This window comes from Muntiacus reevesi, chromosome 18 (genome assembly GCF_963930625.1).
Source record: "Muntiacus reevesi chromosome 18, mMunRee1.1, whole genome shotgun sequence".
Taxonomy (NCBI): domain Eukaryota; kingdom Metazoa; phylum Chordata; class Mammalia; order Artiodactyla; family Cervidae; genus Muntiacus; species Muntiacus reevesi.
This window is the reverse complement of record NC_089266.1, coordinates 48,970,220-48,997,306: the sequence shown is the minus strand read 5'-3', so window position 1 is coordinate 48,997,306 and position 27,087 is coordinate 48,970,220. Positions and strand designations below refer to the sequence as shown.

General features: G+C 36.2%; 1 protein-coding gene and 1 non-coding gene across 2 annotated transcripts in view; one reads left to right on the top strand and one right to left on the bottom strand.

The window, feature by feature from the left end:
• Positions 1–27,087, top strand: part of USP32 (ubiquitin specific peptidase 32) — a 191,785-nt gene that overhangs the window by 57,890 nt on the left and 106,808 nt on the right. The gene's annotated exons all lie outside the window — the stretch shown is intronic.
• On the bottom strand, positions 6,374–6,480 carry LOC136150349 (U6 spliceosomal RNA). Its single transcript, XR_010659784.1, has one exon. It is a non-coding gene; the product is annotated as a U6 spliceosomal RNA (small nuclear RNA).

The following is a 27,087-nucleotide window of genomic DNA, read 5'->3' as shown; positions in this document are numbered from 1 at the left end:
CAGTTACAGTCCTATCACTGTTGGAAAGATTATTCTTTCCCATTGAATTGTCTTATCACTGTTGTTGAAAATCAGTTGACCATAAGCATACGATTTTATTTCTGAATTCTCAATTCTGTTCCATTGATTTCTGTCTGTCCTTGCATCAATATTGCATTATCTTGATTATGCTAGCTTTGTAGCAAGTTTTTAAATCAGAAGTGTCATCTCCTCAGCTTTATTCTTTTTCAAGTTGTGTCTGTTCTGGGTCCCTTGCATTTACATATGAATTTTAGTATCAGCTTTTCAATTTCTGCAAAAGAGGCAGCTGAGATTTTGATAAGGGTTGTATTGAATCAGAGTACTGCCATTTTAACAATATATTAAATCTTCTGATTCATGAAATTAGAATGCCTTTTCATTGCTTTAGATTTTTAATTTCTTTCAGTGATGTTTTATAGTTTTCAGTGTACAAGTCAAATGTCCATCAATAGAACAAAATGTGGTGTATCTGTAGAAAGGAATATTGTTAATAAAAAAGGAGTGAAGTTTTCTGTTACATTCATGGATAAACTTTTAAAACATTCTAAGTCAAAGAAGCCAAACACAAAGACCACATAATTTTTTGTTCCATTTGCATGAAAATGGCCAGGATATTAAAACATTCTAAGTCAGAGAAGCCAAACACAAAAGACCACATATTTTTTTGTTCCACTTGGATGAAATGGCCAGGATAGCCAACTCTATAGAAACAGGAAATAGATTAATGGCACTTTCATTAAAATTTTAGCCAACTTTTTTTTCTTACTTACTTGCACAGTAGTTGCCTCTTCCCCCTGTTGTTTTGGAGGAATCTATCCTTCTTGAAATGTCAAATACAGGTTTTCCTGTTATTTTAGCTCTCTGATATGCTCAAGAAATGTAAGATGATAGTTAGACGGTTTTTTCTTGTTTTTTTGGTTAGGAGTGACACTCAGGCTTTCTACAGTTAAGGTGGAAATGGAACTCCCTGGAGTGTCATCTGCATGTGAATATTTTGTAAATTTCATTTTACTGAAAACTATTTCAAGAGTCTCTGTCCTTTGGACTATGTGTTAAGAATTATCACTGACTAGATTAACTAAAGTATTGTTTTACAAGAATGATCTTAATTTTAAATTGTAAAATCTACAGTGATAGTTTCAAATTTCAATTTCTTTGCAGCTAACATGTTTTTGTGTGTAAACTCTGGCACAGTATTAAACACAAAAAGAATTTTATAAATGCTTTTAGTGATGATGGTGTGAGCTTCATTTATCCTATTATTTACTGACCTAGGCTTATTTTAAGTGAGGAGTACTTTAGCATGTGAGTATTGATTAGTATATATAACATAGTGTAAGTTTTAAAGTACTATAAGGAATTAAGTACTTCTGTCTTTGATCTCTGGTATTTTCTCATGGAATGGGTGTCTGTATAGTGTCTTATACAATAATCTCAAAGAACAAGTGATCCCATTGAGCTCAGTTTGGAACAGTTTCAGCATTTGTATAAAATGAGCCTTTTGCTTATTTCAGGAATCTCTCCAAGGCAGGCAGGTTAATAGATAAATTTCATCAACTTTTGTGTGTATTTGGGAAAAAGAATGAATTTATGAGTATGTTTCATCCTTGCAGAGTACATAGTTATTTGTTAAAGAGGAAATAGTACATTTGAAGTAGACAGACTCAGAATGGAGGATCTGTATTCTCTAGTTGCAGGGAAATCAAGGGAAATGAGGGAATTTCTAAACAAAGTGATTAGTTGCAAAGCTAAGGAAATAATCATTCCACTTTATATAGTCATTGTGAGAACTTTCTTAAAATCCTTTGGAGAGTTTGGGCCTTAAATCTGGGTGAAGAGGGTCACCTACTCCTGGTGAGAGTATGAAAATAATGTTTTGAGGCAATAGTCGTGTTTTAACACCAGTATCTCTGTATAAAAGCCACAAGCCAGAAAGATAAAGACCAATACAGTATACTAATGCATATATATGGAATTTTAAAAGGTGGTAATGATAACCCTATGTGCAAAACAGAGAAAGAGACACAGATGTGCAGAACAGACTTTTGGACTCAGTGGGAGAAGGCGAGGGTGGGATGTTCTGAGAGAACAGCATTAAAACAAGTATACTATCAAGGATGAAACAGATCACCAGCCCAGATTGAATGCCTGAGACAAGTGCTCAGGGCTGGTGCACTGGGAAGACCCAGAGAGATGGGATGGGGAGGGAGGCGGGAGGGGGGATCGGGATGGGGAACACATGTAAATCCATGGCTGATTCATGTCAATGTATGGCAAAAACCTCTACAATATTGTAAAGTAATTAGCCTCCAACTAATAAAAATAAATGAAAAGACAAACAACAAAAAATAAAAAAATGAAAGAAAAGCCACAGAACCCTGATAAGCTGCCAATTGTGGATGGAGAAAGAGCTTTATTCCCTAGTTAATTAGAGTTTTTCTTTACAGTAGTAGTAGTAACATAATATAAAGAGCAAGGAAAGGTAGTTTTGGCATCTTTGTGCAGAAGGATGCTGAAACCACAGTCCTCTTTGAACATTGAATCTTTTTCAAATTAGAGGAAAATGTACATTTTAAGCAAAAACAGTCACAGACCCTGGAGTGTTTTTAGCATAGTGATCAACATGTGCGAACAAGCAACTGATTAGTAGTATATTTTTCCATTAGTATTGGTAAATTTGTGCTGAGGTATTCGTATTGCATTTAGATGCCCCTTGGGACTAAAGACATGCATTTACTAGACAGTCTAGGTTTAGGGGGACTACCCATAGAATACTGATTTGTAATTTTTTTGGTTTGTTTTCATGTTTGTTGATCTGTATTATTGATTATATTTCTTTATGTTGGATTTACTAGCATCATGGGTAACAACTTTCTTGACAACTCTAGTAATTGACTGTTATCTTTTGATGCTATTGATCATTGACTATTATAAAATACTAAAATAGTTTGTCAACCAGAGAAAAGCAACTGATGTTTTCATTTGTTAGAATAAATCCTAATCTTGACCTTACGGCTAACAGGAGAAAACTAAGCAGGCTACTGATTTAAAATCTTTCCTTGGAACTAGAATCTGTAAAATATCCACTGGTCTTTATCTTAACTGTGTCACTTAAAAAAAATTTTATTTGGTTGTGTTGGTTGTGGCATGTGGAATCTTTGATATTTGTGGTGGCATGCAGACTCTTAAGTTGTGACATGTAGGATCTAGTTCCTCTCCCAGGGATTGAATTTGGTCGCTCTGCATTGGGAGGTGGAGTCTTAGCCCCTGGACCACCAAGGAAGTCCAACTGAATCACTTTTGTTCATAGTGTAATGTTCGTGCTAGTTCTTAAATTTTATTTTTTAAAAATATTTCTCTTTGTATGACTGGTCAAAAAAGATTCCTAAGGCTCTGTTAGAGGAAGATAGTGAGAGAATATATCACCCCCTTCTTGTAAAATTATATATAGACTTTTAAAAAAAGTACATTATTGTCTTGATGGTACTTAACTGCCAAGTTTTATCCTAGAGCAATTTTTTCCCTTGTCTGTAGATAACCACTTATTGAACAATGGGGTGCACATTTAGTTGGCAGTTCTATAGTGGATTTCTGGTTTCACATCAGATGATGCTTAAAAGCTCGTTGATCACACTTTCCATGGACTTGTTGTAGCTTGCATTCAGTTCTTTTATCTTCTTCAGTGTTTCCACTTCTGTTTCTCCTGACGTGTGTTTCTGTCGAAAACTGCTGATTTTGCATTCTATACTGGTCAGTAGCTGCTATCTCTTCTTACTTGGCTTGATGTAATCATCTTGGTTTTTCTCTTCTTGACTTCCTTGAGTTTGTCCTGTCCCTTTTCTCTGCCTGGAGGAGTTGCTGGATTCCCTGTGACTGGCTGGTCATGGTGGCAGCTTCAAGTCAGGCAGCTTCTGTGACTCTGGGAAGTGATGGATCTGTTCATCCTTAGAGAAATCACTGCACAGCTCACACTGTTGCGTCAGCAGTGGGTTCTGAGTGTAGCTGCCTGTTACAAATGGCCTGACAGAGTGGGCTATCCTAGAGGAGTTTTTCAACAGTTTCATAAACTGTTGAGAAACAAAGTTTATAGTAGAAGAGCTGACATGTCATTAAGCATAATGGGACTAGGGAACTCCTTGTATAAAACATTGCGTCAAATACATTACATAAATTATGAATGTTCTAAGTGGTATGCCAGATTTCAAAGAAGCTACTTATTTACATTGGTGCTAAAAATTACTCTTATAGAAAATAACTTATGCATAATCACTTATTTTGAATCCTAGGTATATTAAGTGAGCTACTGACATGACGAGTGAAGTAGATACTGAAAATAATTGGTATCTTTTTCAAGTCAGTGTTGATAAGACACTTCTATCCAATAGCATATTCCTTAATTGGTATTATAAGATAAAATAAGGTTGATTTAATGGATAGTTGAGAGTGTTAAAAACCTCTGCCTAAATTTAGCTGATAAAATTCAGCCAAGTTTGACAATAGAAGCTGGAAATTTTTTTATAAAACGAGTTCTAAATGGGGGGGGAAATAACAACCCAAGTTTTCTAAACTTGGGTGAATGTAGAAGGAAAGCATATTCATTGTTATCCTTTTCCCCCTTTCTGCTTGCCCATGGAATAAATATAGCTGTAATTTATTGAGTACCTACCTAATAAATTTCTGTTTGTAACAGAAATGGAATGGTTTTGTGTTTGCCTTGTATATGGTAGTTACTATCTTTTAGACTATCATCTTTGAGTAGTATGAGTTATTATATTCTGTATTTAGATTAAAATGTAAGGAGAAGGGTTATAAAATACAGTTGAACTTTCTATATTTCCATATTTTTGTCATTAAGTGGTAAATATGAGTATCGTTTTTTTTTTTAGTATCCTTTCTTCATGTACTTCTAAATGTAATTTCTTGATGCTTTATATTTTATGAGTAGCTGCCTGAAAATATGAAGAGAAAAGAATTTGTGTTCAGAGTCATTTATGCTTATAGCTTTAAGGTATACTTTTTCATGCCTGGGTCTCTCTCAAGTCATAGGACCATCCTGAAGCACCTTTCTGAGGATCTGAGGTGTTGTCCCAAATACTCTATTATAAAAAACGATGGACATAATTGTTAACTGTGTAATGGTTAACTTTTTCATACTATATTTATGTTGTGATTTTGAATACAAATATATACAATACATACGTTGTAGTTTCAAAAATATATAACACTTTATAGTCATCAAAAATTGTGATTTTTTAGGGTTAACTTTGCAATTAAGGAACATTTCACTCAATTTTGACACTTTCAAGGGTGTATTCTCAGGAAATAAATGGCCTGAAGAAACAATAGTGTATCCTCCTATATTCACACAAACCAATACAGGATAGCAAATTATTTATTGAAAAATGTTTATGTATGATGGCTTAAAAGGAAGTCCTTCTATAGTCTATCCTTTTGTTTAGTGTTGTTTTTAGTAAGAGTCTCATTTATTCCCATTATTTAAAATAGCTATTTGTTGTAAAATGATTTTTTGTGAATGTATAAAAGGTTTTTGAAATGAATTCAAAATAATAGTGCATAATAAATGAGTTACAATACATACACTAGTATGTTATCACTGTATTTTCTCCCATATTAGTTACCTTTTCTCAGCAATGTACATTTAATAACTAATTCATGGGAATATATTTTAAATAAGTCTCGTCCTATATTTTTAACTGCTAAAGCTAAATTATTGAAGTCTTTAATTTATTCTTACTTTTCCTGAGAGTTTGATACTAGTAAAATATATTTCTTCATTAGGCAGTCTTTGACATTCTTCCTTTTAAAACAGAAGTATATTGAAAATGTTCATTCTGCTCATTATACATGTAGTATGATGTTTTTTCCGAGAGTATTCTTTTTTTTTTTTAGACTATTCCTTTTTTAAAAAAAATTATTTATTTATTTTTGATTGCACCGAGTCTTTTTGCTGGGTGTGGACTTTCTCTAGTTGTGGCAAACTGGAGCTGCCCTTGGTTGTGGTGCACGGGCTTCTCATTGGGGTGGCTTTCCTTGTCACAGAGCACAGGCTGCAGGTGCGTGGGCCTTGGTAGTGGTGCAGGCGGGCTCCGTAGTTGTGGCTTATGGGCTCTAGGGCACGTGGGCTTTAGTGTTGTGGCACAGGGGCTTAGTTACTCAGCAGCATGTGGACTCTTCCTGGACCAGGGATCAAATCTGTGTCCCCTTGCATTGGCAGGCAGATTATTATCCACTGCACCACCAGGAAAGTCCGTAAGGAATTTTTTTTTTTTTTTTAAAGGATATATTTCTTTTCTTTTTTTTTTCCAGTGGGTTTTGTCATACATTGATACGAAAAAATATGGAATGCTTCACGAATTTGCGTGTCATCCTTGCGCAGGGGCCATGCTAATCTTCTCTGTATCGTTCCAATTTTAGTATATGTGCTGCTGAAGCGAGCACCACGAGGAATTTTTTTTAACTACTTTGTAAAATTATACTCAGTGACTTAGCAGTAAAAAGGAAGATTATTGTACACTCAACAGTATGAGTGAATCTCACAATAATTATGCTAAATGAAAACATAATTGGTAAAAATAGAGCATGTGCTATGATTCCATTCCTATAAAATTCTTTAAAATACAGAGCCTGTCATGAAATGACGCTTACCTAGAGACTGGGCTGATGCTGGTGCAGGAGGAAGGAGAGGGAAGGATAATTCCTCAGGGATAAGAAACTTCTGAGGTGATAGAAATGTTTGAAACTTTTCTTGATTGTGATGATTTCAATGATATGGCATGACATATGACAAAACAGATAAATTGTAAACATAGACTATGTGAGGGTAATTGTACTTCAGTTATTCCTCAGAAACTTTGTAAAACATTTGATTGGATGTATTTTTTGAGCTTTTCAGGAAGAATACTTAATCTACTTGGAAAAGTGAGCCAGAAATATAAAAATTGATTATTGACAGATGTATGATTTCCTTTTCAGTCTTTGTTAGGATAGTTGGGTTTTAGTTCTAACTTTATTATTTACTTTATGATCTTTTACTAGTCACTTAAGTTCTGAGGCAAAAGAACCTCTAAACCTTTCATCAGAATCATTGTAGGAATTTATAGGTTTATGACCAGCTTGACTGTAATTAGAAGAGTTTGAAGTGCAGTTAAATTGTGATGTTCTTCTGTTGAGTTTGAGATTTGCCTGAATTGGAACAGAGAAGGTTGTGAGTTAGGTCAGTCTGGGAAAGTTGGAGCAGTGAAAGGAAGGAATTCCCAATGATAAATTTGGAGTTCTACCTTTTTCTCCTAATTTAAAGTCATGGGTTAAATTAAACTTTTAGAAAACAAAAGTTACAGCAAGGCAATTCTAGAATGAGATCATTGATCATAAAAGGTCTAGGATAATTAGCTTCTAAGAAAAGTATGGATAATAAAGTAGGTAAGGACAGACAGGGGGAGCCAGTGTAAAGACAAAGATCCAATGTTACCATCATGGATCAAGATGTGGAACAGCAGAGAAGAAAGCTAGCCAAGAAGTCTCTCTAGACAGAATTCAGGAATACTAACTCCAGGGAGAACAATTTTCACTTGAAATTTAGTAGTTAATTTGTAGCATATTAACAGGTTTCTTTCTTCAACCATCAGTGGGTTTACGGAAAATTCCATTTCTTCCTTCACATGGGAATAGATGAGTTATAAGGGACAAATATTTGCTTTAAAGGAAGCTAGTGAGTAGAAGAGGAGTTACAACCCAGAACTTCAAAGACAATATTTAATTATATTAAGTCAGGGCCAAGCTAATTGAGAGGGTATACCAATAATTTACCTCACTGATGTCTAGTGACGCTGTAGTTTATACTCTGAGTCTCTTTTCTAGTTGTGTATTTGAGTAGACTTCAGTAGGCAAGATATCTGTAGAGATGAGAAAGGAGGTTATAAACTGAATCTCAGGACTTGCCATCCAGTGTGATGGAAGCAGGAATTTACTTAAGACAGAGGTAATATTCTGGTTTGTTTAAGTCATTCCTGGGAGTAGTTTATTGGTTTGACAGTCTGTGAGATACAAAATAAGTAAGGTACAGAGGTATTCTGGATGTTTTGTTTAGGCAAGGCTCCTTGGCTTTTGGACTTGAGGAAAAGAGAGAAGATAATGAACATTCTATTCTCGATTATTTGAAAAGAATATTTATTAGTGACTTACTTTCTGACTCTTACATAAGCATTTAATGGCATGGATTCATGACTAGCATATAACAGTCAACAGTTTCGTGGGATATATATCTGACACAGGTCTGGGATAATTCTTAACATGAAAAATAGTGGGTTGTAGGACAAATATTAATGAAATAAATATACCGGGAATATGGAGCAACTAACATGTTTTAATTTTTTCTGAAAATAATATTTAATGTTTTCTCTTTAATAATTTCAAATTTTATTCTTTAATAATAAAATAAGTTGACAGGATAGTAATTTATATAAATAAAATTAATATCTGTATCTTAGACTATCCTGTGAAAATAACCAGACTTATGTCACAAAACTTGGTTAATATGTTTGGGGAGATAGGACTTACAAACTATTCTATATTCTGTGCATGAACTTTTCTTCTTTAGGATAATTTCAAGGAGAGAGGCATCTTACAGAATATCTCATACTGAGATCCAAGAATACCATGTGACTTACCACAAGTATTAAGTCTCAGCAGAATGAGAAAATTAACCATGATTTCAAATATGGACCTTAAATCAAGTAATAAGGGTAGATGGGCTGACATACTATCGATAAATAATAAACCACCTTCTCTCACCTAAAATCCACAGTGACTAAATGCATTAATTTTTTCTTTTATGTATAAGAATTTCAAAGGTAGGTATTCTAGGGCTTGAGTGGCAACTGCCCTTTATCATTAGGGTTGTTGTTGTTGTTTAGTTGCTAAGTTAATTTGGAAGTCAACCGTGAGTATTCATTGGAAGGACTGATGCTGAAGCTGAAGCTCCAATACTTTGGCTACCCGTTGCAAAGAGCAAACTCATTGGAAAAGACCCTGATGCTGGGAAAGACTGAAGGCAGAAGAAGACTCTCTGCGACCACATGGACTGTAGCCTGCCAGGCTCCTCTGTCCATGGGGTTTCCCAGGCAAGAATACTGGAGTGGGTTGCTATTTCCTTCTCCGTGGCATCTTCCTGACCCACTGCCATCTCCTGCATGGCAGGCAGTCTTTCTACTGCTGAGCCACCAGGGAAAACTGTATTATTAGGGACCAAGGCCATATTTGATCAGAGTCTTTTTGGAAGTCCATCTGTTGATTTTCAGTTTTATCTCATTGGTTCTCCCCAGTTGCAAGAGATGCTAGAAAATGGATCTTAGAAAAAATTAGGGTTCTTTTACAAGAAATAAAAGAAAATAGTATTATATAGATAGCTAAGGTTTCTGCGATGTGCTGTATCATACAGGGTGTATTATGATCCAGGATAAGTAGCAACAGGAATATACTTAGATATATTGGACAGTTGAATATATTATTTAATAAAACTGCCTTTAAAAAAAGTATGCAATAAATGTTTTTGTTATACTATTTATATTGAATAGTATAAATATGTATAGCGCTCTTCTGTTATTTATAGTGTATAGAGCATAGTATAGTGCTCTTCTGTTAATTGCTCTATACTTCATGTTTTATAATCCTATGAACTCGTATTTATGATCTGAATTATTATTTTTATCATAGTGATATATGCATATAGTTCAAGTGGAATCAGAGATTTAAAAACAAGAATCCTTGTTCCCACCTATTTTAAATCTCATCATGGTTCCAGAAGCAACCACTTTCTAGTAATAGTTTCTTATATACATATTTCCATTTTCTAAATACTGTTCTTTACTGCTAACTCTTAATTTTAGATTTTATCCTTTGCTTTCCAGTGATGGTGGTTGTTGTTCAGTTGCTCAGTCGTGTCTGACTTTTTGTGACCCCATGGACTGCAGCATGTCAGGCTTCCCTGTCCTTCAGCATTCCCTGGAGTTTGCTCCAACTCATGTCCATTGAGTTGGTGATGCCATAGAGCTATCTCATCCTCTGTCGTCCCCTCCTCCTTCTGCCTTTCTTTCCCAGCATCAGGGTCTTTTCCAATGAGTTGGCTCTTAGAATCAGGTAGCCAAAGTATTGGAGCTTCAGCTACAGCATCAGTCCTCCCAATGAATATTCAGAGTTGATTTCCTTTAGGATTGACTGGTTTGATCTCCTTGCAGTCCAGGGAACTCTCAAGAGTCTTTTTCAACACCACAGTTCAAAGGCATCAATTCTTTGACACTCAGCCTTTTTTATTGCCCAGCTCTCACATCTGTACATGAGTACTGGAAAAACCATAGCTTTGACTATATGGACCTTTGTCAGCAAAGTAATGTCTCTGCTTTTTAACACACTGTCTAGATTTGTCATAGCTTTCTTCCAAGGAGTCTTTTAATTTCATGGCTACAGACACCATCCACAGTGATTTTGGAACCCAAGACACAAAGTCTGTCATTGTTTCTGTTGTTTCCCCATCTGTTTGCCACGAAGTGATGGGGCCAGGTGCCATGATCTTCATTTTTGGATGTTGAGTTTTAAGCCAGCTTTTTTACTCTCCTCTTTCACCTTCATCAAGAGGCTCTTTAATTCCTCTTTGCTTTCTGCCATAGGGGTGGTGTCATCTGCATGCGTGGGGTTATTGATATTTCTCCCCACTCTGCCAGGTCTTAGTTGCAGCATGTGGGATCTAACTCCCTGATTCTCCTGGATCAAACCTGGGCCCCCTGCATTGGGAGTGCACAGTCTTAGCTATTGGACCACCAGGGAAGTTCCTTTCCAATGGTAGAAGATATTTAACATCCTTGCACACTCCATACCATGTCATCCCAATGCAATTGTATCATAATTTTTTATTAAATTGGTATTTGTTATTTATAGCATTATGACTGTAAATATTCTCTGCAACATGTTGTAGTGTTATTTAATTTTTTATTTCTTTGGTTTTTTCCCTAGAATTATAACAGTTTCCTTTTTTTAAAAAAATTGAGGTGTAGTTTATTTACCATGTTTTATAGTGTTCAACAGAGTAATTCACAATTTTTAAAGATTATGCTCCATTTATAGCTGCTATAAAATATTGCCTATATTTTTATTTGCTTAGGTTTCATACCTGTGGCTAAATCGTTCTACACCTTCCAACAGCTTTTTAGTTTAATTTTCTGTGAGATGGTGGTTAACTTTTTACACTGATCTTCTAAATGTATTTTTAGCTTAAGTATTTTCGTTGTGGTAGATACATACATGCATGTCATATCCATTTATTTATATCAGGCTGTCTTTGTTTCCTCTAATATTCCATGGATTTTTGTGCTTTTTGGACTTCTTTGTCCTAACCATGAATGAAAAAAAAAAATTGATGCAAGATTTAATTAGTGAGTTTTCCTTACTTGCTATTGAAGTAATGTGGGACATTGAGATAAAATATAGGAGGTGAAGTGAGGGTGAATTTTAATCACATCATTTGCATGTTGTTAAATTACCATTAATGACAACAGTGGGAATATACTAGATATAAAATTCCATCTGTACAAAGCAGCTGACCTCAGAGGAAGGAGAAATCAGGCTTAAGAATTGTTTAATTTTATTTTTTTCCCCTCATGAAAGAAGCTGAAATATCCTTTAAAATCAGGTTAGTAGCATCTCTGAAAATGTTTTTGTTTTTTTCTAGATTCTGGCTAGAGTTTAGCTCTTCAAATAGTTTACAAATCTAAAAATCAGTTTATAATTTGTGCTGTTTGTGGAAATTAGTAGTAGGCAAAATAGTTTTAATTTATGTATGAGTGGCAAATTTAATAGTGTTCTATCTTTAAAGAATAATTTTTTCATAAGTTTCCGAATGACAGAAGCAGTAAAGGTATTTTGACAGTTGTACAGAAAACTATGCTGGCATATAATACCTCATGTTAAGATTCATCCTGAACTGTTTTTCCCATCTTTGCTTTTTCTTGTAGTTACATTTGATTTTCAGAAATTTCAGATTAGGAATCAAAAGACTTATAGGAGCAGTCTTCAGAAAAGTGTATTAAACCAACTTTGCTATGTATGCCCCGTCTTTGCTTTAAATGAAATAGTAGTATTTCTTTCCCAAGCAGCTTTTTCCTTCACAGTTTCCTAATTATTGAATCACAATATATGCTCTTTAATTCACCCATTTAAAGTATATAGTTAATGGTTTTTAGTTGGTTCACAGAACTGTGCAACCATCACCACAGTCAGTTTTACTATCACCCTAAAAGAAATCTTTTTTTCTCCATCCCCTCGTCTGCCAGCCCTAAGCTAATGAATATGCTAGATACTTTCCATCTCTATAGATTTACCTATTCTGGACATTTTGTATAAGTAGAATCACATCATATATGGTCTTTAGTGACTGACTTCTTTGACTTGGTGTCTATTTTGCAGCATGTATCACTTCTTCATTCCCTTTTATAGAATAATATTCTATTATATGGATATATCACATTTTGTTTATTTGTTAATCTATGGATGGGTATTTGAGTTATTTTCACTTTGGGGCTATTATAAATAATGATGCTATGAACATTCATGTGCATTTGTGTGAATGTATGTTTTCATTACTCTTGAGTATATACCGTGGATGGAATTTCTGTATCTTGTGATAACTCTGTGTTTAACCTTTTGAAGAACTGCCAGATTGTTCTGCAAAGTTGCTGCACCATTTCACATAACCATCAACAGTGTGTGAGGGTTCAGTATTTCTCTACATCCTTGCCAACCTTGTTATTTGTTGTTTTAGTTGGTAAGTTGTGTCCAGATCTTTTTGCGACCCATTGGACTGTAGCCCGCCAGGCTCCTCTGTCCATGGGATTTCCCAGGCAAGAATACTGGAGTGGGTTGCTATTTCCTTTTCCAGGGAATCTTTCCAACCAAAGGTGGAACCTGTGTCTCTTGTGTCTCCTGAGTTGGCAGGTAGATTCTTTACCATTGAGCCACCTGGGAAGCCCAACTTTGTTATTAACTGTATTTGATTATAGTCATCCCAGTGCGTGTGAAGTAGTATGTCATTGTGGTTTTGATTTGCATTTTGTTGAATAGTGGTATCCTGAAATAAAATTTTTACTTTCTTAAAGAAGAGTGTTTGAAAAGGGTAACTGTTCAGGAATCCTGACTAAATACATAAGTGGATCTAAAATGTATAGTAAAGGTTTATACATTCTGTGGTATACATGTATGTGAGAGTTTGTATTTGGCTTAAATGGCTCAAGCCATTTCAGGGCACTGAAGAATTTGAGGTTTTCTGTATTTCATCAATAGATACTTTTGAAAAAACAGTGAACTTGTTTTGTACCCAGTAGGCACATTTTACTTATTTTTTCTTCTCATAAGGACTTATATTTTGATATTATTTATTTTTGTTTGTTAATGTTATTCAGTAGTCATTCATTGCAAGCTACAGGCCCTTTATCCAAAAGGGGTGACTAGTGTTGTGACAAAGTTGAATACAATGTCTCAGAGTTATGAAGAAAGTCATCTCATTAAAATAACACTGAGGTGTTAATGAATAATACAGTTGGTCTTCACGGAGTTGTCACTCTTAAAAGATGAACTTGTTTTCCCAGATTTCTAATCAGTAGATCTAGGGAAATGAATTCTACTTTTAATTTTTTTGGTTGTTGTACTCTTCGTTCAAAAGTGTTCTTATTTCTTTGGGCTCCTCCAAAATATTTGGTAAGTCTGATATCTGTCTTGTGTAATTGTTGATGCCTACTGATTGTAGTTTCCTAGTTGAATTGAAACTTTACTGGTTCTTTATATAATGAGTAATTTTGGATTATATTCTAGATATTAAAATTTTTTTTTCTTTTTTTAAATTTCTGGCTGTGCCATGAAGCTTGTGGGATCTCAGTTCCCCTTCCAGAGATCAAATCCGGGCTACAGCAATGAAGATACCAAATCATAACCACTAGACCACGAGGGAACTCCCTCTAGACATTTTTAATATTATGTTATGAAATGCTGAATCTCTTTAAATACTATGGAGATGTTGCTGCATTTGGCCTTCCAGATCTCCTAGGTCTTCCAAGTGAGGATTCAACCAACTATGGATCAAAAAACACTTGGAAAAAAATTCTAGAAATTTCCGAAAAAGCAAAACTTGAATTTGCCATAGGCTAGCACCCTCAATTGTATTTGCAGCTATTTACATAGAATTTACATTGTACTAGGTATTATAAGTAATCTAGAGATGATTTAAAAGTATAGAGAGAATTTCATAGGTTATAGGCAAATATACTCCTTATTTATTTATTTGGCTTGTTTATTTATTTATTTTCCTTATTATTTATTTGTTGGGTCTTAGTTGTGGTGCACAGATGCTTTAGTTATGGTGCATGAGCTCGGTAGTTGTGACACTTAGGCTTAGTTGCTCCACGGCATGTGGGATCTTAGTTCCCTGACCAGAGATTGAACCCACACATTCTTTTTTTTTTTTTTTTTTTGAGCCCAGGGAATTTATTGCTATACTGCTAACTCCTCGTGACCTCCAGCAGAGAGTATTTGTTTCTAATGAAAACAGTGGTGAATTTACATTGCAGAATTTTGTACATTTGACTTTTCCGTAATCTGGAAATAATTTTAAAAACATTGCTCATTGGCTGTAGTCTAACAGTAATCCCATTACTCTTTAAGGTCAACAGGCCTGAAGCCAAGATAGTGTGTTATTCAGTAATTTTCTTGAAAAAGGAATGCAGCATCTCAATCTTTAGTTGACCAAGGTCTTTATCACCTATTACTTAAAGTTTGAAAAGGTGTGTAGTAGGCTGTTGTCCCCTTCTCCCCCCACCTCCAATCTTTCCCAGCATCAGGGTCTTTTCAAATGAGTCAGTTCTTCACATCAGGTGGCCAAAGTATTGGAGTTTCAGCTTCAACATCAGTCCTTCCAATGATTATTCAGGACTGATTTCCCTTAGGATGGACTGGTTGAATCTCCTTGCTGTCCAAGGGACTCTCAAGAGTCTTCTCCAACACCACAGTTCAAAAGCATCAATTCTTTGGCATTCATCTTTCTTTATGGTCCAACTCTCACATCCATACAACTACTGGAAAAACTGTAGCTTTGACTAGATGAACCTTTGTTGACTAATGTCTTTGCTTTTTAACATGCTGTCTAGGTTGGTCATAACTTTCCTTCCAAGGAGCAAGCATCTTTTAAGTTCATGGCTGCAGTCATCATCTGCAGTGATTTTGGAGCAAAAAAAAAATAGTCTGTCACTGTTTCTATTGTTTCCTCATCTATTTGCCATGAAGTGATGGGACCAGATGCCATGATCTTAGTTTTCTGAATGTTTAAGCCAACTTTTTCACTCTCCTCTTTCACTTTCATCAAGAGGCTCTTTAGTTCTTCTTCACTTTCTGCCATAAGGGTGGTGTCATCCACATATCTGAGGTTATTGATAATTCTCCCGGTAATCCTGATTCCAGCTTGTGCTTCTTCCAGCCCAGCATTTCTCATGAAACACTCTGCATATAAGTCAAATAAGCAGGGTATGGCATCACTGACTCAATGGACATGAGTTTGAGTAAACTCCAGAGAGTTGGTGATGGACAGGGAGGCCTGGTGTACTGCAGTCCATGGGGTCGTAGAGTCGGACACGACTGAGCGACTGAACTGTAACTGTAGGTGCTTTATATGCGTCATCCCAGTGATCCTCACAACAGTATTGTAGGATGAAGAATTCACATTTCAGAGATAGGGCTTAGAGCAGTGAGGGAATTTTTGCAGTATGGGATAGAGGGAAGATTAAATACAAAGCTTCTGGTGTCTGGCTGGTGCAGCAGATACCAAATAGATAAGTAGTCATTATTATAGCCACAGTGTTTGGCAAGCTCAGGATTTAGTCTTAAGTCTGTTTAGTTCAAGCCCATGTCTTTGCATACCACCACACTGGGCCCTATAGAAACACAGGAAAAGAAAAAAGATAATTTAAGATTCATGTTAAAGCTATGAATCATTCACTAAGTAGATCTTTGTCCCTGTCTACTAATGTTCCAGATGCTATGGAAAGAGCTTCCAACCATCCCTTGTCTCCGTGGACTAGCTCAGGATGCCACAGGTTGCTACAGTGCTCTTTCTCCCCAATGCATGTAATTTGCTATTTAATGCCTATTGCCTGTGCTGGAGTAAACTCTTTGGAAGAAAATGTCTACTGTGATGACTACTTTATCTCCAGGGGGTATCTTTGTGACCCACTGGAGATAAAAAAAAAAGTTTTATTAATGTTTTCCTCCAAGAACACTTTCCATCTGTTTTAAAAAAAGTCTCTCCATTATATCTATATATGACCCCAGCTATGCTAAAAGAAAAGATTTAAGAAAATTTCTCAGATTTCTTTATGGATGGTGGGATTATCAGTATTTCTTGTAACACTTTTCTATATTTTCTAGAAGTTTTTGTATATAATAGAAAGGAGAAAATAAAATAAAACTTATTAGTGTTGAAAAATAACATGTAAAGTCTAAAAATACTGAATGTAAAGGTACGTGGGTGTAGCATCATTAACAATTTCCTCTGACAAGACTTACCTGCTTCCATGCTCCTTCCCCTTCTCCTACAAAACTGAATGAACCCACACATTCTTAACCCCCGGACCACCAGGGAAGTCCCACTGCTCCATTATATGTAAGAGATTTGAGCATCCATGGATTTTGGCATCTGCCAAGAGCTTGAAACCAGTCCTTCATGGACACCAAGGGACAACTGTATATTTGTTTTTATCATGCTGTGGGTATTGATGGGTTCAGGCTGCAAGTTCCAACCAGTCTTCTTTTGCTTGTGTCAGTGAAGGTTTCACAGCCTTTGCAGTGCTGTTTGGATCTGTACCGCATGTGCAGCCCACCCAGTGGACAGTCTGGAACCTGGGTGTTGATCTATCTTCAATTTGTAATTCTGTTTAGGGTCAGATCCATGCTGGTTAGGGCCACATCCATGCATGTGCAGTTTGGAGACAAACCCAGCGGTTCAAAAACATCTTTCCTGAGCTCCTTCCTCCTCTCAATATCCATAATACTTTTCCTTTCTTTTCTAGTCCTCCTATCAGAGCCAAGCCAGAGGACAACAGAGAGGAAAAAACCAATAATGAGAGTTTGTCTCACCCTCTTGGGACTGGAGCTACTCTAATTGGAGAGTCTGATAGGCTGAATCATGGACCCCAAATGTCCAGGTGCTAGTTCCTGGAGTCCACATGTGGCGTGTGTCTGTGGAATTGTGGTGATAAATGTGCATGTTCTAAAATGCCAGGTTCATTACTTTACCTGAAAATATTTTTATTTATTTAATTGAAAAAATCTTCCTTGACTTCTGGAAATAGGTTTACATAATTATGTATTCTTGGTTGTTTCTCAGTTAGAGATTTTCAACAGTGATTATTCTCTGAAAATTTATTGTGTGGGTGGCATTGTGCTAATGATGATATCGAAGGTATTTATAACCTGTCCTCTTTGGTTTTGTAATAAGTATTCTAGTTGCCCTTGTGATTTAGTTGAATAAAATTTGGCTGTTTACACAGTGTTTATCACATCCTCATATAAATTGTTGAGTTCGGTCTTGATATTCCCATTTCACAGAGTTATGTAGTATTTACCTATACCTAATAGTTACGTGGCATGGTGTTTAGTGTTTAGGTCAGTATAAGCTACCAAAGGTGGTAGGTGAGGGCATGGACTGGCGTAAGTTTCGGAAGATTGTGGTCTGAGCCTTCCTGGCTCTTAGCTGGAGGGACAGGTCAAGCTAATAACAGTATATAATACTGTAGTTTGCTCATTTTTTTGTCTCAGTGAGAGGTATTGACTATGAAGGTAGTTCTCAGAAGAGCTGTCCTTACTGCAAATTTTACATTTAAGAAATAAGATTGACAGGAATTCCCTGCTGATCCAGTGGCTAAGACTCCATGCTCCCCATGCAGGGAACCTGGGTGTGATCTCTGGTCTGGAAACTAGATCCCACATTCCGCAACCAAGGGTTCTGATGCCGCAACCAGAGCCTGCATGCCACAGTGGAAGACCTGGCACAGCTCCTCCCCCAGAAAACTCTCTAAGGAAAATAAATAGCGATGATATACCAGTGGATCAAATAAATCTTCCATTTCAAAGGACTTTTAAAAAATCTACAAGAATAAGTTCCAAGACACTTTTAATAAGATGAAGATGTAGACTGAGGAGCAAATCAGGCACATGGAACAGAAGAGTTATATATCAGTTCCTGATAAAGTTCAACAAAATGTTGGTGCCAAGAAAGATCAATTAAGTTGTTTGTTCTTTACTGTCTCTCCATTTGATGCCTGGCACATAGATAATATTTGTTACGTGGGGTATAATTTTATTACTTTTTTGGCTTTATAAATAATTTCTTTCTTTCTTTCTGGCTGTGCTGTGCAGCCTGTGGGATCTTGGTTCCTAACCAGGGGTCGAACCCATGCCCCTTGTGTTGAGGGCACAGAATTTGAACCACTGGACAGTGAGGGAAGTCTCAGTTTGCTGCTTCTTTTTAATTGGAAAAGTGTTATATTATTTTTTGTTTTCAAATACACTCATGTTGTAAGTGTGTGGATCTTTGTGGAATTTTTTTCCATGGTCACTTGCCCTTTAGGAGAAAAACTAGCTATTATAGCTAATAGTAGAGAGAAAATATTATGTAGAATACGTTTATTTATTTATTTTTTATTTTTTTAATTAGTTGGAGGCTAATTACTTCACAACATTTCAGTGATAGAATACGTTTAGTAGAAAATTTTCCCTAAAAATTCTTTCTGTGGTACATTTACTCAAATATTAAGATCTGTTCATCCTAAATTTTTTAACTGAAATTTTTAGTAAGATAAATACAGATTCACATGCACTTAATAATGAAGAAAAGAGAACTTAATAACAACACAAAAATATATTTTGCCATTTTTCCATGAAGATAACATTTTCCAAATGCAAGAAAACCACAACCAGGTATTGTCACTGGTATTATCCACTGACCTCATTTTGCTTTCCGTGTGTGTGTGTGTGTGTGTGTGTGTGTGTGTGTTTAATTCTGCATAGTTTTATAGCTGTGTGGGTGCATGTATCTACCACCACAATCAAGATATTAGATAGTTGGTGAAGTCCTCAAAGCTTGATAGCTTACTAACCTGTGGGTTTTCTGTTGGTAGAAGTCGCAGCATGGAACCGCATGCAGTATGATTTACCACAGTCCATTTATCAGTCTTCCAGCTAAGTTCTTTTGGTTTATGGTTCTGATTGGTCTGAGGCACTTCTCATGATACCCTTTAGTTCCTAAGAATTGAAGTCTCTCCTTCAAGTATGTTTGGGGATCCTTTTGTTTGTCCAAGAGAGCCCTGAAAAAGGGCTGGGAGCTTAATTGTACTGGTATTTAGAAAGTGCTGTATTGAATGTTTTTGGACCTAAAAATAGTCCCCATTACTGATTTTCATTGTCTCTTTTTTTTCCCTTACTAGGATCAAGAATATTTTTTCAGTCACCCCTGGGAACCACATTAAGCCCTCACCAGCCTGTTTATTTGAAGGATAATAGGGCATTTATTTCATGTGTTTGAATCCCAAAGAGATACGACCTGGGCTTACCATTAGCCTTTTCCCTACTAGGTCACTTGAGAGCATCATGCTATAATGACCAAGGTTGTTCGTTTTATCCTTCTATGGATAATTTTAGCTGAACCCAAAACTGGCAATATCAGAGTTGTATATGATAACATGGTTTGCAAACATTACAGGAGGTACAAATAAAAGTAATTTGTTTATTTGAAACCAGACCTTTCCCTCAGAGATACTATATGACTGTGAGAGACTTTGGTGCTTGTTTATTAATATTATATGCTGCTTTGCAAATATATCTTTTAATATTATACTTTGAACAGACACATAATGCTGTTAATGGGGATATTAACTTTGATTACTTGGTAAAAATTGTGTTTGCCTAGTAAATTCACAATTTTTTATCTTTTCATTTAACTTACACATTTGTATATATTACATTTTTCATAATGCAAGTACTAATGTTACTACCATTTATGAATGAGAAAAAGATACCAAATCTTAAGGATGTTCCGTTACTTGCCCCAGTATTAAAGCTAATGAGGAGATCCAGGGTTCAGGTCTAGGTATCCAAATCCTATTTAGCTACTGTTCTGTGTTGCCTCCCATGGATGATGATAATGACTAAAATTTATGGAGTTATTTACTATGTACCTGGCTTAGGATAATTATTTTATGTAAATTATCTCATTTAATTTTCACCATACTATGTGACTGGTGTTATTATTAATAGCACCATGGAGGTTCTGTTAGTCCCATTATCTAGACTAGCAAATTGAAGTTAACATAATTTATATGACCATACAAGTCCTAATTAGAAGAGCTAAGATTTGACCCCAGATCTTTTTGGTTCCAGAGTTGGTAACAATTGTGTTTCACTAAAAACTTACCTGCAGTTGCAAGAACGTATGTTTATTTGTCATGTTAATTTTTTTACCCTCATAAGATGCACAACACTGTCTTCTATTGAAAAACCGTCTTCTCTGGTGACCATGGCTTCATTTTTTATGTGATTTATTTCCCTGTCCGTATGATATGGCCAGTGAGGACAATTAGAAAATATATCTTTTTTTTTCTTGTTCTCTTTCTGTACTTTTAAGCAAATGATGCATTCTCATGGTTCAAAATTTGTAAAAGAACAGACAGTGAAAAAAATCTCCTTTCAACCCAGTCCCCTAAGGCACCTCATTTCCCTTCCCAGAAGGAAGAATATTTCTTACCAGGATTTTTTTTCCTTGGCCTTAGTGTGCAGCTTGTGGAATCTTAGCTACTTGACCCAGCCCCCGGCAGTGAACCCAGTCCCCTGACAGTGGAAGCGTGGAGTCCTAACCACTGGACCAACCGCCAGGGAATTCCCTCTTACTGATTTTTGATATATCCTTTTAAGAGTTAAGATGTATCTTAAAAGTATGAATTGGGATATTTACTCTATTTTTTAAAAAATTGCCATCACAGCAGTTTCTTTAAATTTCCAGAACAGTTTGTTATCCTTGAATTTACAGAATCTAACTCTTGGGACTTTTTTGTTTGTTTTGGTAAAAACACTTAAATTCTAACAAATTTGAATTAGTAGTATATAATGTATTAATAGTGTTATCAACTATATTCATGTTGTACGTTAGGTTCTCAGACATGTTGCTTCATCTTATAGCTGAGAAGTCTGTGCCTTTCTCCCTGCCTGTCCTTGTAACAAGCCTGCTTGTCCCCCAAGCCTTGGTAACTACTTTTCCACTCAGTTTCTAAGAGTTTGACCTTTTTTTATTTCCCTTGAAAGATTTCACATGTCAGTGACACCAGAATTTTTCTTTCCCTTTCTGGTTTATTACTTGTAGTATAGCGCCCTCAAGCTTTGTCCATGTTGCTGAAAAATGACAGGATTTTCTTCTTTCTTGGGGCTGAATAATACTCCATTGTAAATGTATGTGTGCTTAGTCACATCTGACTCTGTGACCCCATGGACTGTAGTCTGCCAGGCTCTTCTGTCCATGGGATTTTTCAGATAAGTATACTGGAGTGGGTTGCCATTTTCTCTTCAAGGGGATACCACATCTTTTTTCATTTATCTGTTGATGGATACTTAAGTTGTTTCCATATCTTGGCTATTGTAATAGTACTTGCTGCATCGAAAGTGGGAGTACATACATGTCTTTGACACCCTGTTTTTGATTCCTTGGATATATTCCCAGAAATGGGATTGCTGGATTATATGGTAATCCTATTTTTAACTTTTTTTTTTTCCTTTGGTAATCCTATTTTTAACTTTTTGAGGAACCACCATACTGTTTCCATAATGACTGCACCAATTTACATTCCTGCCAATAGTGCCCTGGGCCTCCATTTTCTCCACAGCCTCACCACTTTGTTTTTTTCCCCAGTTTTATCGTGATACAAATTGATCTACAGCATTGAAGGTGTACAGCATAATGATTTGACTTACATATTTCTTGAAATGTTGCCACAGTAAATTTAAACATGTCATTCTATATAGATATCAAAAAGAAAAATATTTTTTGCTCATGATAAGACCTCTTTCAATTTGCTCTCTTGATAACTTTCATGTACACCATACAGCAGCGTCTCATATCTTTTTAATGATAGCTATTCTGACAGGTGTCAGGTGATATTTTCTTGTGATTTGATTTGTATTTTCCTAATGACTAGTGGTGTACCTAATGTACCTGTTGGTCATTTGTATGTCTTTGGAAAAATGTCTATGTTCCATTCCTCTGTCCTTATCCAAACCCGGTTTCTTTTTTGTTTTGTTTCTTTTGGTTATTGAGTTCTTTATATATTTTGGATATTAACCCCTTATCATATCATGACTTGCAGCTATTTTTCCCATTGCTTCGTTTTCTTTTCATTTTGTTGTTGATCTCCTTTGCTCTGCATAAGCATTGTAGTTTGATGTAGTTATTTATTTTTGTCTTTGTTGCCTGGAAGGAATGTGTGTTTGGGTTTGTGTGGTGTTTCTCAAATTGCCTGATGATAAGATATCCCAGAATGTTATTTATTTGTTGAATGCATATTTTTGGCTACTGAGGGAAATAAGAATATAAGAATATCTTGGCACAAAGACATCTCAGTTCTTTAAAATGGCATTTTAGAGCCCACATATTCTTAAGTGTAGCTACAAGGGAGCAGTTGCATATGACAGCGCCTTGCTGGTTCTCTTAGTTTCGCTGTTGACTTCCCTCCAGGTTTGTTTTTACCAGTAACCAGTGTACGTATGTGCAGAAAGAGCGCTGTATGCTCAATTACTTCTCTTTTTAAAAATTTATTTTATTAATGTGTAGTTGCTTTACATCCCTGTATTAGTTTCTAGTATACAGTAAAGTGATTCAGTTACACTTACATTAGGTTGGTGCAAAAGTAATTGGGGTTTTGCATTAACTTTGCCATTTGATATTGAAATACATTCTTAAATAGATGTGGTTTCATGATACATTATTTTAATGCACATTTCTTGATTTTATGTTTTTTGCTAATGAATTATTAGCAAATTATTAGCTGTTTATTTTATGTTTATTTGAGACTAGGGAAATAATGTTAGACAACAAGCAAATTCGAGCGCTTTTGTTACTCAAGTTCAAAATGGGTCATCAAGCAGCAGAGACACCTTACAGCATCCACGTTTGGCCCAGGAGCTGCTAATGAATGTACAGTGCAGCAGTGGTTCACGAAGTTTTGCAAAGAAGATAAGAGCCTTGAAGATGAGAAGTATCATGGCCAGCCATCAGAAAAACAGCCAACGGAGAGCATAACTTCAACAAGCTAACCTTCTTACAACTTACATGAGAAGTTGCTCAAGAACTCAACGTTGATCATTCTAAGGTCATTTGGCATTTGAAGCGAATTGGAAAGGTGAAAAAGCTCGATAAGTGGGTGTCTCATGAGCTGACCACAAATAAAAAAAATTGTTTTGAAGTGTCATCTTCTTTTATTCTACGCAACAAGGAACCATTTCTTGATCGGATTGTGATGTGCAATAAAAAGTGGATTTTATGCAGCTACCAGTGATGACTGACTTAGCAGTTGGACTGAGAAGAAGCTCCAGAGCACTTCCCAAAGTCAAACTTGCTCCCCAAAAAAGGCTCATGGTCACTGTTTGGTGGTCTGCTGGCTGTCTGATCCACTACAGCTTTCTGAATCCCAGTGAAACCATTACATCTGCGAAGTATGCTCAGCAAATCGATGAGATGCCTCAAAAACTGCAACATCTGCCACTGGCATTGATCAACAGAAAGGGCCCAGTTCTTCTCCACGACAACATCTGACTGCATGTTACATATCCAATGCTTCGAAAGCTGAACGAATTGGGCTATGAAGTTTTGCCTCATCCTCCATATTTACCTGACATTATCACCAACCGATTATTACTTCTTCAAGCATCTCAACAACTTCTTGCAGGAAAAATGCTTCCGCAACTAACAGTATGCAGAAAATGCTTTCCAAGAATTTGTCAAATTCCAAAACAAGGATTTTTATGCTCCAAGAATAAACAAACTTACTTCTCATTGACAGAAATGTGTTGACTGTAATGGTTCCTATTTTGATTAATAAAGATGTGTTTGAGCCTAGTATTATAACTATATAACTATAATCATTATAGATTTCAAATTCGGGGTCCAAAACTGCTATTACTTTTCACCAACCTAATAGATAGTAGTATCATACTCATTACTTCTTGACTTGAACTGATTCCTGGATGAGAATAAGACATGGAAAAAGGATAACCAAACATGTTAGTATCTTGCTTGCTTGATCAATCTTCAGAGGAATGGTAGTCTAGGTTCTGGAAATGTGATTTTAGATAGATGTATTATCAAGGACACTTCTGGCATATAGGGACTTGATTATTTCCTCTGTGGCTATTCCAACTGCTCACTTTTTCTTTAGCTTTATTTTGTCTGATTAACAATCTCAGCAGTGGGACTTCCCTGGTGGTCCAGCGGTTAAAAATTCACCTTGCAATGCAAAGGACACTGGCTCAGTCCCTGGTCCAGGAAGACCCCACATGCTGTGGGGCAGCTAAGCCTGTGCACCATAGTGCCTGAGCCCATGGGCTGCAACTGCTGAAGCCGGCACACCCTGGAGCCAGGGCTCTGCAACAAGGGAAGCCACTGCAGTGAGAAGCCCACGTACCAAGCTACAGAGTAGCACTCTACTCACAGCAACCAGAGAAAGCCCAGGACAGCAGCAAAGACCCAGTGCAGCCAAAAACAAAATTAAAAAAACTAAAAAAAAAAAAAAAAATCTGAGCAGTGGGGACTGCATAGGGCCAGGGTAAAGAGGAGAAATGAACTGAGACATTCATATTGTCTTTTTATTTCCTTTTCACCACATAGTGTACGATATTTGTAAATAATGACTGCATTCTTATACTTAGCCCCTAAGCTTATTTAGTTCATAACACAGATGAAATGAATACATTCACAGTCATATACTTTTAAAGTGTTTTTTAAATTATTGTTACTTACTCAGCATTTTAACCACGTTATAATTTATGTAGAATTCATGGGGTTAACCAGGGAAATCTGATCATTGGTTATAAAGGAAAATGCATTCTGATTTCTAAGCAGTTCTTTCCATAAGGTGTAGTTTATGAGTGGGGAATGATTTCCTTCTTTCTTAATAACTAAATAACTTAATAACTAATTGCTTGAGTTATTTTAAGAGCTGCTTATATGTGAAATCATACACATGGCTTTTTGTGTGTGGGTTATTTCCTTTGTGTAATGTTTTCAGCATTCATCCACATTGTAGTATGTGTTAGAACGTCATTTCTTTTAATGGCTGAATAATATTCCATTGTAACTGATAACTTACTTATTTTTTAATTAGTTTTTGGCTGTGCTGGGTCTTCATTGCAATGCATTAGCTTTCTCTAGTTGCAGTGAGCAGGGGCTTCTCTCTAGATGCAGTGCTCGGGCTTCTCACTTTGGTGACTTCTCGTGTTGTGGAGCCTGGGCTGTAGGCACTCAGGCTCAGTAGTTGTGGTACATAGGCTTAGTTGCCCTGTGGCATGTGTGATCTTCCCGGACCAGGGATTGATCACATGTCCCCTGCATTGGCAGGCAGATGTCAACCACTGGACCACCAGGGAAATGCAATAACTTTTAGTAATGGTCAGTTTTATCTCAAGCATCCTTCTCTGTTTAACATTTCTCTTATGTTAAAGTTTTTGTGTTTTGCTAAGTGTTAGATGTTGTAAACTGATGTGACCCATCATCACCTTGAAAATGTAAAATATCATTAATTCAGTGAAGTTTTAGCTTTTCATTTACCCCCTTTAAATTTGGGGCATTGAAACAGATCTGTATAGTCACTTGACATAGTCCCAGCCTCATTTTCTGGTTCTAGAGATAGGGATGGAGATAGAAGTCACTGGGGACTTTGGCATGTTATCATGAATCCATTTTTTTTGCTGTCACCACTAGCACCCCCCCATTGGAAATTATTACTACTCAGAGGTGGAATTCAACTATTTGAATTGCAAAATGGGAACCTGAACAAGTCCTTTTCCCCTACTGCTCCTTAACCATAGTTGATATGCATACTGGTTAATCCCATGCTGTTCTCTAGATGGAATTAGATTAGTGAACAGTAAGAGAATATTTAATTCTTTAATCACTACCATGCAGCATAAAATTGTATTAGCTTAAGCAAAAAGGTCATAGCTTTGTTGGCTAAAATTTCCAAGCTTGATCTTCTTCTTCTATCCTCACACATAATTCTGACTTTTTAAAAAATTCTGAATATATTACATTTAATCTTGTTGCATTAGCCTTTTGTTCCTGCCTAAGATGAAGTTAATTCTGTATTCAATTACCTGTTTTATTAGTCATTCATTCCTCCCAGTTTCGTCTTTTACGAAATTAATACACATGCCTTCTATGTTATAATCCAGATCACTAATTCGTTGTTGTTGTTCAGTCACTAAGTCATGTCCGACTCTTTGCAGCCCCAAGGACTATAGCACACCAGGCTCCTCTGTCCTTCACCATCTCCCAGAGTTTGCTGAAATTCATGTCCATGGCATCAATATTGCTAGCCAACCATTTCATCCTCTGCTGCTCCCTTCTCCTTTTGCCTTCAGGCTTTTCCAGCATCAGGGTCTTTTCCAGTGAGTCGGCTCTTGGCATCAGGTGGCCATAATATTGGAGCTTCAGCTTCATCATCAGTCCTTCCAGTGAATATTCAGGCTTGATTTCCTTTAAGATTGACTGGTTTGTCACCCTGTGGTTCAAGGGACTCTCAAGAGTCATCTCCAACAAGAAGTGTTTAATAGTTGGCAGGTTGGCACTTCTTTAGACCTATTTTTTCCAAAAAGATGTAGAATTTTAATCAACACTCTTTTGTATTTGAGTTTCAATGAGATTTGCATGACCCTAACTCTTAATTATTCAGTCCACAATTTATTATCTAAAATGTGTTGTTA